We start from the raw sequence: 13,781 nt of genomic DNA on the forward strand, positions 1-13,781 counted from the left end.
GTGAAGAGCAGTTTCTGTGAAGTCTGAAGACTTGCTGAGATCTTACACCCCCTGCATTGCCAACAAACCTTTCAACATGAAGAAAAAATAACTTAGGGCTGATGGAAAGTACATACTTGGCCCCTGCTGACCCTCTCTCGCCAAACGTTTAAGGACCAGAAATAGAATTTGAATGCTGATTGTCGCTGCTAATGGAATTTAAGCGTATTCAACAACTAATCTCAAACTTTTTTTGTGTGTGTGAAAAAAGAGAAACATTAACTTCAGCTAAAACCTAAGAACCTTAAATTCAGCTAAATGTTTTATCCATCCCACATTCAAATGTGTTAAAAATAATTTCATTCAAAATTCCAAAAATTAAACCTCATTGGTTTTTGTGGTCAAGCAAGTACATCTGAGCTTCCGTTTACCTTGCTCTATGTGCGTTGATCAATGTTTATATGTGAATAAAAGCCAAATTAAATCTAAATCATAATATAATATAATATAATATAATATAATATAATATAATATAATATAATATAATATAATATAATATAATATAACATAATATTATATAATATAATATAATATAACATAATATAATATAATATAATATAATATAATATAATATATCTGCTGAAGACTTGGATTAAATTCCTCAATACATATGGATTACTTTTGCAATCTCTTTATTTACTTTTTGAAGCTTGAAAACATTGATTACATAGACTTCTCGTCGGGAGTTTGATTGACAAGTGATCTAACCAATCATAACGCCGAATCCGCCATTTTGTCCGACAAAGCCGTCAGGAGTTAGAAAATGAACCTCGGTGGACTTGAACTTAAAAAATGGTGTGTACTGACGTCTTTCCGCGTTTTAAACAACATTCCTTCTCATGTTCATTCATGTTTATTTGATGCTTTAAATTAACTAGTAGGAAGAGATGATCGGTTCACGAGCCTCTTGAGCTGAGGCACTACAGCAGTCTGTCACGACACATTAAAGAGCCACAAAACGGTTTTTATTGTTCGAATTTCTTAAAATAATACACAATTTGAAAGCTGGGACTTTGTTTAATATCATAAGTAACCTGCTCTGTCTTGTCTGTCGACGTGTTGTCAGTATCCTTTTTGCTCCATGATGTATTTTTCACTGTGTGTGGCGTGACCGCGCCATGGCTTGTCAGACAAAGCAAAGCAACAGTAACTAAGGGGGGCGGGTCTTTGCGAAGAGTCAACCAAAAATGAAAGAATATTTAAAAAAAAAAAGTCTTCATTTTTGTTTTGAAGATGAATGAACGACTGGATTGGAATTACATGAGGGTCAGCAAATGATGACAGAATTTTCATCTTTGGGTGAACTAACCCTTTTAGCTGAAAATTACAATGTAACATATGAGTAAATGACCCTGAAACAACAAAAATCACCTAAAGCAAATGTCAGAGATATGACTGTAGATGAAAGCAGAGGGGAAAGAAGTGGCATAAGATGTTTGAAGTAGGAATGCAGAATTGCTACCAGCATTTCATGGCTAAATCCTCTTTTGCAGATGGGCATTTGTCTCATTCGGTAGAAATGATTGATGTGTTGAGGAAGGATCGGTGCTCCTTGAAAAGACCAGCGAGGTTGATTGAAGCATGCCGGAGGCACTAATGCCTTCACCACCATCCCTACAGTACGCTTCATCAAAGCCAACCCGTTCATTCAGTTTGAGATGATTACGTGCCTCTCGCATGCCAACCAACTCAACTAGATGTCTGGTGACAGGTAAGAGGACATACCAGGTGTGTTATTCCCCTCTGGAGGTAAATAGCATAACATAGCTAATAATAGCAATAACTTGTCAGCTCATCAATGTGTTTTTGACTTGGCACATCGGAAAATACTGAATGTCACAGGTTTTTTGTCTTTGATAACAGGAAGTAGATTTTCAGGTAGAATAAATCCTGAATAGGAATCATCTCCATCACAAACCTCAACACAAATGCAAGAGAGCGTGCCGGTGTTGGTTTGCAGCTGTGCAGCCTGAGGCACAAATGACAATGGCAGTTTAATCTGTTTGTTACCTTCTCCTGTGTGTTTATAGCAGCTCTATTTTCAGACGAGCTTGAGGAATGTAGAAGTTCCTAGAGTGGATCCTAGAATTATTTATGTGGTCTTTTTAGAGAGTATTAACATAATACAGCCTCAAATCGAGCAGGGCCTCACATAATACCATGCGTTCATTTCATTGTTACCGTTTTAAATTTTCATAGTTGCCGTAAAGCAGGCACCATTATACTTTTGTCTAAAGAAGAAAGGTCAGTTATGATGCCAAAAGCATGCAAAGAATTGAACTACTTGCCTTCACTCTGTTTCTCTAGTGCCTTTGTGAACTCCTCTTTCTCTGCTATTCACTGTTCATTTCAACCTGTTGTAAAATTATCCTTATCTCGTGGCTCTGCATACCAGTGAGACACTGCACTTCCATTACATGAAATCTGACCCTGCAGGAGGAGGTTGTAATTATGGCTGAACGGCTGATTTTAGATTTAAACTTCAAGCGGAATCCAGTCATGCACAAAATTTGTACATGGTGCTGATGCTCTATTCTTCATCACGTCAGGCTGTTCCAGTGATATCTGACATGCTGTGTGGACACTATCACAGCCTCCCCATCCATATCAGAAAGGAAATTCATCTATGTTATACTTTTGCAGAAGTCTGAGAAAGATTTATTGTTATTTTTTTACTGAGTAATCTCTGAACATCAATTTCTGGTCTATCTGTTTGAATTTGGGTCTGTCTTTAGCAAACTAGCTAGATTTTTGTATTGTGTCCTATGGTACTTACATTTAAAATGAGATATATGAGTAAACTACATGAAAACACTGTATTACATGGCTGATCTCACCTCATGATCTACCCCTGCCATCAATCTCTCTGCACTTCCCTAAAACGGCAGAGGCTTCCCTCACTGCTGTCGAAATTTGCTCACTACAAATCAAACTCTCATCCTGTGCAAAGGTTCTTTGCTTTGAAGTCGATCTTTAGACACAGGCTTTTAAGTAGCTACGATGGATTTATTTACTCTTAATGTTAATGTTTTTAGGGCCCTAGAGTTTTTCCATATGAAATCAGTTGCCTTCAAAGCACTATATTTTGCAGAGTACACACATAAAAAGAGAGCCAATTGCTGCCAAATCCTTTACCTATTTAATTAATTTATATTATTATTTGTTTAAATTATTTAAATTGTTTTTTATTTAAAATAAAAATATTCACAATTATTTAAAATTATAATTTAATTTAATTTATTATCAGTTCTTGTATTGAGAAAAGTGTCAACAGCTTGACTTGCATGCATGCCACACATCATATTTAATAAGCTTTCTGTCTTTAAGTTGGTAATTGTTGCCTTGGGGAAACATTTTGGATTTTTGTGGCATGGAGCATCTAACATCCAATTCATGACATCAGTGAATATATAATATTTGATGGTTTAGCACAATTAGTTAATAACAAGTTAAGCAATGCATATTTACTGCAAGTGTATGTGATATAATGTGTGAGGTCGACACTTTTAATCAAAGTGATTCACTGTGCACTAATTACAGAGACAGTCCTCTTGAAGCTACCTGCAGGGTTTAGGGTTTTGCTCAAAGGCACAACAGTGACAGGGGGTCTGTGATGCTCCCCAGTTTATGGGTCACACCACCCACTCACCACCATAGCTTTTAACTCGTCCTCACAAACAATGTTTACTTGCAGATTTATGCAATGTATGGACAGTTAATACTGCAAAAAATACTAACACTAATGTACCTGCTTAGTGTTTGCTGAGAGTAACACGGAATAAAACAAAATCACATCTTATAATTTTAAAACATATTTACCTAAAATTAAGTAAATTTAGAAAACAGCAACATTACAAAAACAAATATTGAAAAACATGAAATTCACAGCAGTATCACTGCTACATCAAATATTTAAACTATATTTCATATATTATTATTATATTATTATTATTTAATATATAATCTATATTTCATCTATATTTTCCCCGCACCACTGGAAAAACTCGAAGAATCACAAACGTATATAAGCGGCATGTTTATTATGAAAAAAAATATAAAGGTGAATTTTATTATATATATATATATATATATATATATATATATATATGTATGTATGTGTGTATATATATATATATATATATATATATATATATGTGTGTGTGTGTTTTTATATTGATTTCTGAAGGATCATGTGACACTGAAGACTGGATTAACAATGCTGAAAATTCAGCTTTGCCAACACAAGAATAAATTACATTTTCAAATATTTTCAAATAGAAAACAGTCATTTTAAATTGTAATAATATTTCACAATATTACTGTTTTTACTGTATTTTAATTAAGTAAATGCACCCTTGGTGAGCAGACAAAACTTCTTTTAAAAACATTAAAAATCTGACCGATCCCAAACTTTTGAGCGGTAGTATATATATATATATATATACACACACTATATATTACATTTATTTATTTTTATATATATATATATATATATATATATATATATACACACACTATATATTACATTTATTTATTTATTTATATATACATATATATATATATATATATATATATATATATATATATATATGAACGCTAGATTATAATCATTTATTAGTCTGTTTTTTGAGACACACTGAGAGTAGGTGTTTGAATTGACATTTACTGTGTTTTATTCACCAGCAGAGGGCCAACTAAAAAGCCTCTGTTTCAAAACCTAATGAACTGCCTATCTAGACAGCACATTTGGCATCATAAATGCATAGAGTTTTTACGCACCAGATGCCCATCAAGTCAATTCATGCGCCTATTATGCATATTATGCACAAAAAAGCTTTTGAAACAGAACCATCAACTGAACGTTTTTCAGATGGATCAAATGTGGATTTACACTAAAGTTAAATAAAATAAAAAAAACAGAGATACAGTGGACCTGGGCTTATAACTGATCTGCAATACCAGATATTTTAGTCATGGCTTGAGGTAGTGTAAATAAAACTCAGTACAGTAGGTGTGTATGTGTGTGTGCTGATCCATCGGGACGCGCCTCCTCTCGACCTCTGATAGGCGCAGCCGAGCGTCTCATCCGCCTTTTAGGAACCTTTGAGTTCACAGGGATTCAGCTCGGACGTGTCATGAGTACAGACAACTGAAAGGACACTATTGATATACCGGACTTTCTTCGAATCTTGCCATACAAGGATAAATCTGCAGTGATAAAAGTTTGGCTACAGTCGTTTGAATCATTTTCGGTAAGTAGCCTGGCAACCTTTTTATTTGACCTGCTGCGATTGGATTAATGACTGAGCACACCCTTTAAAATCTGAGCAAATGACCTGTTTTCATCACTATAAGAGTGCTTTTTACCTGTTTCGGTGGGAAATGCTTTTAATTTACTGCACCTCTCTGATCCAAACCACAATCGAAAGACATTAAACATGAGTAAATAACAGCAGCAGACTGTTTGACAGCGTTGCGTCAAAACTAGAACGGTTGCATTATAATCAATTACACTGAAACGCACTCTCGAGCTAAACGCTTCCATTGGTTACAGTGAAGAAGATTTAGGTTACATATTTATCGGTGAATTGTAAGTTATTATATACTGTACTATAGAATCATACGTTTTAAAATAGTCTATATTATGTAATTTTACTGTAAAAAATGTTTTAAAAGTAAAATGTATGGGTATTAAAAAAGGCAATATGTTTTTATGATTAAATATTTTAAAATATGCTTTTTTATTAGTTTATTATTTATGGGGGGTGGGGCATTCCCGGAATTCCCTTCTCATTTGTTTAGATTTTAAGAAGTTAGTTTCTTCTTATTTATGTAATCATTTATGTACATTAGAGTGTAGAGTTTGTTGCTTTTAAGGTTATTTAGTTCAAGTTTATTGCATTATTTGAGTGTTGTATGATAGCCTGATGTTTTGTCTTTGTGTGGGTAACACTGCTATGTTTATATTACTATTGACTACTGTTGCTCAAGAGCTATTTTGATGAACTATAAATCATCATGTGGCTTTTTATTGTATTATCTTTTTGTGTTATCAGTATTTTTAATTTTACAGTGACAAACAGATTAGCTAAATAGGTTTGTGTATGTACAATATGTAGTTTAGTGACATATAATACAGTTAAGAACTATAAAATATAGGCTACAGTCAGCAAAATACCATAGTTGTAATTCTTGTATATCATCACAGTATTTTATACAGTAAAGTTCTGGCAACCACTGCCAGTTTTTTTTTTTTTTTTCTTGCAAATTTAAAGATTTTACTTTTTAAACAAATGTTGTTGTCATGTAGTTTGATGAATAACAGGGCATATATGGTGTTAAACTTAACCTAAACTAGTAAGGTGTGCAAAAGTAAGAAACAATGCCATTTTCAAAGGTCAAACAAATGGTCATCCTGTCAAACAGTTGCACATTTTCATTGATATTTACACTATGCAATTAAACATACAAATTCAGCTCTCTGTAAATGACACATTATCTGTGCATGCAATTATCTGTGTATGTCTTAAACACAGTGCTGGCCAAATAAGTGAGTTATCTTCCATGCTCGTTAAATGTGTGTATTTTGACATTCTGTCAAATGCTAGTGGCGACCTGTCATGCACTGCATTCATAAAAGGTCAGGAGTGACCCTCCCTGCCCACCCTGATTCTATGCCAAGAATGTTCAGTGTCATGCATTTGTATTATATTATATTGAACTAATCCGCAATAAAGCACTCTTGCATCCACTAGTGTGAATACATGCACAACAATGGATCTATAATATTTCATATTAAAAATATGCAGCAGGTGCATGGATACAGCAGTGCATTTTTATTTAGAAATGGGGTTGATTTTATGAATTTGATATGAACCCATACCTAGATAGAGCTTTGTGTGCTGCTTTGTGTTTGCTGTGCTTGTAGGAGTGGTTAGTTCACAGTGTGTACGTATACACTGGTTCTTTCCGTTTGTTCTCTGTAGATCTTAATGTAGTTTTGTAGTGGATATGCAATATCTAGGTCACAACAATCCTTGATATTATAATACAGCATGTAATGTAAAAATGTATGTTTAATGTGTTTTGGCTTACAGCAAATCACTAATGTTGACCAACCAGGCAAATGACATCTTCTCATTTCAATGACCTTTTTATGAAAATGGCCCTTGTAGCCCAGACTGCTGTTTTTCTCTTTCAAGGGACGATGCATAATCTCATTTAGCTGTAATGCACCTGCGTTGTGGTGGAGAAGATAAATGACTCCGTGCTCATTTCCACAGTCTTTTTCAGTGCGAAAAATAGTCTGAAACACATTTTATCTGTAGTCTGTGTAGGGGGTGTGAGTACAGACTCAACACAGGCAGCCAAGGACACAAGAGGAAGGTACACTGTGAACTATTCTCATTTAGCAGTGAGAGGAAATCCATCGAGTTACTTATGAGCTGAGCTTCCTTTCATATCAGATAGGAGAAAACATTTCCACTGAGGTGGAAAGCGCTTTCTCACTGGGAAAGCCCTGATGACATCACAGCGACAGACCATTTCAGACAATGCAAAGTGAAAGTAATGTAGTAAAGCATAGACTTGTACCATCATTTTCTTCTCCTTCAAAATAAATTATATCATGGTAATGCTTTGCAGTAGTATTCTGTACATTAGCATTAGTTGATGCATTAGATAACATGGGCAATATTTTAGAGCATTTATTAATGTTTATTTGATCACATTTATTATTATTGTTGTGCATTCTACTACTACTAATAAGTATTATTGTATGTATCATTTAATTATTTTTAATGTATAATTTATATTATTGATTCATTGATAGCTAATATTGATAGTTAATATTAGATCATAATGCTTGAATTAATATTAACATTTATAATTTAAATGTTAAAGATGTATGTAGTATGTTGATATTAATCTTAACCGAGAAACCTTAACTATTGCATAAAGTTAATGTATTTAACCTTATTGTAAAATGTTACCAATATTGGTTCAAATTCATATAGTACATTTGTTTTCGTTTTCGATGTTAAATTAAACTAAAGCCTATAGTCTGGTCCAGTTGAGTGCAAAGGAAATGCATTGTCTCCTGCAAACATGCATAGGAAGAATGGAATTATACAGTGATGTGTGTCTAAAGCCCATCTGTAGACTGTCTGATTTTGTGGTGGGGCTGCAGTCTTGGTTGAAGGGACACGGTCAGAACAATGAATTCAAGAAGAAAATGTTTAACAGATGAAAGGGTCCTCACCAGCGTGAAAAATGCATTTGTCTTAGTTTTTTAAATCTTAGTGCCCACGCATAAGATTTATCGTCCATTAGGCCTGTTGGGTTCACTATATCTGAGTAGGGGCAGTGTAAATCAAGACCGTCTCATGCATTGGCTTATGTTATTTTCTCTACATCTAAACTGAAGAGATTTGCATCATGAGCTGTTTGCGTAATACAAAGGGGTAAACCGCTGTAAATCTGAGACACAGACTGTAGTTGTAGATTGTGTTAAAAATAGATGTTCAATCTTGTCTTTATTTTCAGCAAAGGGTGAGAATTAAATGTGCAACCTAATGTGCTAACCGCCCGATCTAAGCGGGACTTGAACCCAGGTACGCCGGCATGGGAGTTCTAACAAGGAGGCTAAATTTTTATTTTACTTACCCTTTTAGTTTCTACTGTAACCTCACAAAAAAGAAATTTTGTTGTTCAGACATACTGTATCTGTATGGGTCAGTATATAATTCAAATTTGTATTAAAAATACTTTATAATAAAATATTTAAAATATATAAAATACTTATATTATAAATTAAAAATTGAGCCCTGCTAATACCTCTGCTTTGTGTGTGTGATGGAGGAATCTGACATCCCATTAGCGCTTGATGGATTAGCTTCACCTGACAACTGATTTGTGGATTCCACACTGTTTGAGTGGATACATTTCCTTATAGAAACTTGTGACAGGAAGGCCCACATATTTACATATCCTTTGACCTCAAGAAACAGTTGAACACCTCTATGATAACATGTTGGAGTCAGGGCAGGTGTTTCTCCAGATGGGCCAGCCGAGAAACCGAAAGGTGTTATTTAAGACCTTCTAATGACATGTGTATGTAAGCATTTAGTGTTATATGGGTCATTATTGCTGACGTATGAGGGTTGTAATCTGACGGTATGATGCAGGCTGGAGGAATGTCACGGGAATGTTGGATCTTGTTGCTCTCGTGTGTTTTGAATCTCTTGGATCATGTTAATGGATTGCGCTACATGTAATGTTTCTGTGTTTCTGGATTTGTCTTTTTGGGGTGTCTAGTTACACTGAGTGCAAATAGCATCCCTTGTTGGCAAACGCTATTTACACTAGCTCCGCCCACCAATGTCTGGGAAGGGTGTAGGGAGGGGTTTTATTCTCCCAATAAGGCAGCATCCATTTAATCATTTTAATAAATATAATCATTTACACTATGATATTATTGCAACCTGTTAATGTACAAAAAATACTGAGATGCAAATAGTATCTGCCTATATAAATTATAGATAGCATCTAATTACTATTTACTCTTATTGCAAAAAAATTATACTTTTACATGGTGTAAATAGAATCTCTCACTATTTTCATCTAGTGTAAATAGCATATCGCTAAGAAAATGCTGCTATTGTCACTTAGAATATGTTGCTATTTTCACTTATTCTGTGGAACTTTTTAGAACAGTTAAAACATGCTAATATTATTTGCTTGCATTTAGTCTTATTGTTTTTTTCTTGAAATAATAATATTGTAATACCCACAATGTAAACTGGTTTAAATGGAACATGCCACCTTTTTGCCATTGCGTGACCATCAGAGGTCTTATAAAGCCTCCCGTGGCGTAGTGGGGGAGGGGGTTCAGTGCTCCATGTGCTGATCAGACTCTCCATTACTCAGAGTGCCTTTCTCAATGAGGACGGTGAGGCAGAAGACAGAGCGATGGCTTCATCTGACCCCTTTGTTTCCTCTCACCATGTCAAGGAACTTGACAAAGGCTGATGGTCTTTGGATAATGACACTTCTCATTGGGCTGAGTACATAACAAACGCTGTGCATCGGGGTGTATGAGAGAATCCCTCAACGCTGTGCATTACTTATGCTCTTTTTGAATTATTTAGCAAAGTTTGTTTTGCGTTAACTGCATGAGTGACCAGGCAAAGATCACTGTCACTGGGTCAGTGCTAGTTCGCCTGAGGCGTCCAGCGCTCTTAATGCATCTGTTATTTTTGCACGTTACGCCCCATTATTCCATTATTTTCATTTTCAAGTCTTTTTAGCTTTACAACATGATATATTTTAAAAATACATGAGTCATTATGGAGAAGATTTTGCTCAGATAGGCCTGTGTAAATCTGTGTGCATGGTGTTAGGAAGCTTTTGGCAGATTTTGATGCTAATTAGCTGCTCTTGAACCCATTTGAATGCTTTACTGAGCAGATGTATCCGATTTGTCTTACGGGGGCCTTTTCGCACCCTGTAGTGAAGCTGCTGCTATCCTTTGTCAGTGTAGGAGTCTGTTAATATACTTTGTACTAGAGAATTTGAACAACAAGGTTTATTCACCTGACTATTAGTTCAGTATCAGTGTAATGATAAATATTGTTGAATATATATATATATATATATATATATATATATAAATACATTGATTATTCTGTAGTGATAGTGTGACAGTTAAGATTTTTATATTATTTCAAATAGTTGCTTTTTTTTTTTACTTTCTATTAATCAAAGAATCCTGGGGGAAAAAATCACGGTTTTCACAAAAATATTAAGCACCACAACAGCTTTCATCAGTTTCGTGAGCAGCAAATCAGCATATTAGAATGATTTCTGAAGGATCATGTGACACTGAAAATGAATTTTCAGCAACCATTACAGGAATACATTATATTAAAATATTATAGATTCAAATTGAAAACAGTTTTTAAATGAATGATATTTCACAATTATTATTGTTTTTGCTGTATTTTTGATCAATTAAATACAAGGCTTCTTTCATAAACATTAAAAATCTTACCAACCCCAAACTTTTGAAGAAAAATGTGTTTACTGTTTTATAATAAATGCTACTGAAGATTTTAATGTTTAATTTCAGGTTTTAAAGATTTTTGAGAAACAATCTATAGATAAAATAAATGTTCCCATACAAATGCATGATTTTAGATTTAGACAGGAAAAGAAAATATTACTTTTCTCACAAAGTGATTGCAGTCCTTTTTTAGCGATCCCTACAGCCTATATATTTTGAATGAGTATCATAATCTTGTTTGTGATTTGAAGAAATGTAAAGTGTCAGAAGTCTCCTCTCTGTTATTCAGAACTTGATTCCTGGATCAACATCTTTGTTGTTCCTGAAACAACATTCCAATCAACCAATCACAAGTTTACAGATTATGTCAAGTTGAGGTTTACAACCAGGGTTAGGTGCTTCTATATCAGTGTTATTCACCTATCATTTCCCTCTGATTTTAGGTAGATCGTATGGGTAGGGTTAGGTTTAGAGGGATACAGTTAAGATTAAATTTTAGGAGAGATTTTAAGATCAACAAAATATGTTGACCCAGGAACGCGTTTAACACGGCAAAATCAGGATGTGCATCTGTTATAGTGGTAAAAAAGGCATAAAATCCACATGCCTGGGCTGCTCTCTTTGCCATTCTCCTTTGAACCCCATATGTATGCAGTCAATCTTGATGTTGTCTAGTGCGGTATGTGTCTCCCTCCTCAGCATCAGCAGCATTTCAGCATGTCTCCAAAGGCTTTTCATTTCCTTTGAAGTTTTTTCATTCCATGAGAATGCTTGAATGGATTGTTCAGGATAATTTACACACACGCAAGCACACACACACACACACACACACACACACACACACACACATATATATAATATATAATATATATCTCAATAGTCATATCAAAGGGGTATGGTGACTTTCTATAGGCACTATACATATATATGTTGATTTTTATGCTGTTTTTTTAAATTGAAGTTTTTTGATATTACTGAATTTGATATTACATCCTGAAATTTGAGGTGAAATAGGTTCCACATTTGGGTGGTTTGTGAGAGACTAGGATTGACGTAAATGTCTTTATTGCTGTTCCTTGTTCTCCCACTTGCATTGCTTTAAATGCCTTATCGAAGAGGTTTTTCACTGGCATGGTTTTAATGAACTGGCATCTCAAACGTTTCATGTTCACAAAATGAAATTAAGTTGGAACCTTTTTTTTCTTCACGGCTGGATACTTTCCATAGGTTGCCTGTTTTGCAAAAACATAGGTGTACTCCTTTTTTTTTCCCCTTTTTTTTTTAAAGGTGCCCTAGATTCAAAAATTGAATTTACCTTGGCATAGTTAAATAACAAGAGTTCAGTACATGGAAAAGACATACAGTGAGTCTCAAACTCCATTGTTTCCTCCTTCTTATATAAATCTCATTTGTTTAAAAGACCTCTGAAGAACAGGCGAATCTCAACATAACACCGACTGTTATGTAACAGTCGGGGTGTACGCCCCAATATTTGCATATGCCAGCCCATGATCGAGGCATTACACAAGGGCATCCAGTATTAACGTCTGGATGAAAGGCATTAGACAAGGGCAGAACGTCTGGATGTGCACAGTCAGCTAGGTAAGCAAGCAAGGACAATAGCAAAAAAATGGCAGATGGAGCGATAATAACTGACATGATTCATGATAACATGATATTTTTAGTGATATTTGTAAATTGTCTTTCTAAATGTTTTGTTAGCATGTTGCTAATGTACTGTTAAATGTGGTTAAAGTTTCCATCGTTTCTTACTGTATTCATGGAAACAAGAGCCGTCGCTATTTTCAGTTTTAAACACTTGCAGTCTGTATAATTCATAAACACAGCTTCATTCTTTATAAATCTCTCCAACAGGGTAGCATTAGCCGTTAGCCACGGAGCATAGCCTCAAACTCATTCAGAATCAATGTAAACATCCAAATAAACACTGTATTTACGCGATTAGACATGCTGCATGACGAACACTTTGTAAAGATCCATTTTGAGGGTTATATTAGCTGTTTCAACTTTTTTTATGTTGTTTAAGGCAAGCGCAAGCTCTTGGGGCATGGAGCACGGGATTTAAAGGGCCACACACCCTGAATCGGCTCATTTATAATTATGCCCCAAAATAGGCAGTTAAAAAAATGAATTTAAAAAAATCTATGGGGTATTTTGAGCTGAAACTTCACAGACACATTCAGGGGACACCTTAGACTTATATTACATCTTTTAAAAAAAAGTTCTAGGGCACCTTTAAAAATTGAAATAATGACAAGATCTTGTATTCATGCACAGCCACCTTTCTGCCATCTCAGATCTTGAACAGACATAGTGCTCTTATGTTTAGGCAATTTATGTTAATAATAATGTTCTTTGACATGGTATGTTGACTGAATCACAAGCTCCTCCATCAGGTGATCTTAAAATATACTCAAGATGTCTGAACTGTAGATGTTTACATGTAAACATGAACAAAAGCCTCATAGTTCAGAGAGTAAGGGGTGTGTTTTCCCATCTGATTAAACTCAGTCACACTCTGTCCGTGATCATGGAGTGTAAATGTCTTGTTGGGAGAATGTGAGGTTTTGCCATCTGAGCCCCAAAGACAAAAGAGGGAGCAAATCCTTTCATGAACATTCCTAATTAGCCCCCTTTGCCGCCTTATCCTGTTATGGTT

At 34.8% G+C, this 13,781-nt stretch overlaps 1 protein-coding gene across 1 annotated transcript in view; it reads left to right on the forward strand.

Annotated features, from left to right (window-relative positions):
* The first annotated feature begins 4,991 nt into the window (after positions 1–4,991).
* lypd6 (LY6/PLAUR domain containing 6) overlaps positions 4,992–13,781 on the forward strand; it is a 28,924-nt gene continuing 20,134 nt past the window's right edge. The window contains exon 1 of the mRNA XM_048194091.1: positions 4,992–5,291. The gene's annotated coding sequence lies outside the window, so the exon portion shown is untranslated. The remainder of the gene's footprint in view (positions 5,292–13,781) is intronic.

The sequence above is a fragment of the Megalobrama amblycephala genome, linkage group LG6 (assembly GCF_018812025.1).
Source record: "Megalobrama amblycephala isolate DHTTF-2021 linkage group LG6, ASM1881202v1, whole genome shotgun sequence".
NCBI classification, from domain to species: Eukaryota; Metazoa; Chordata; class Actinopteri; order Cypriniformes; family Xenocyprididae; genus Megalobrama; species Megalobrama amblycephala.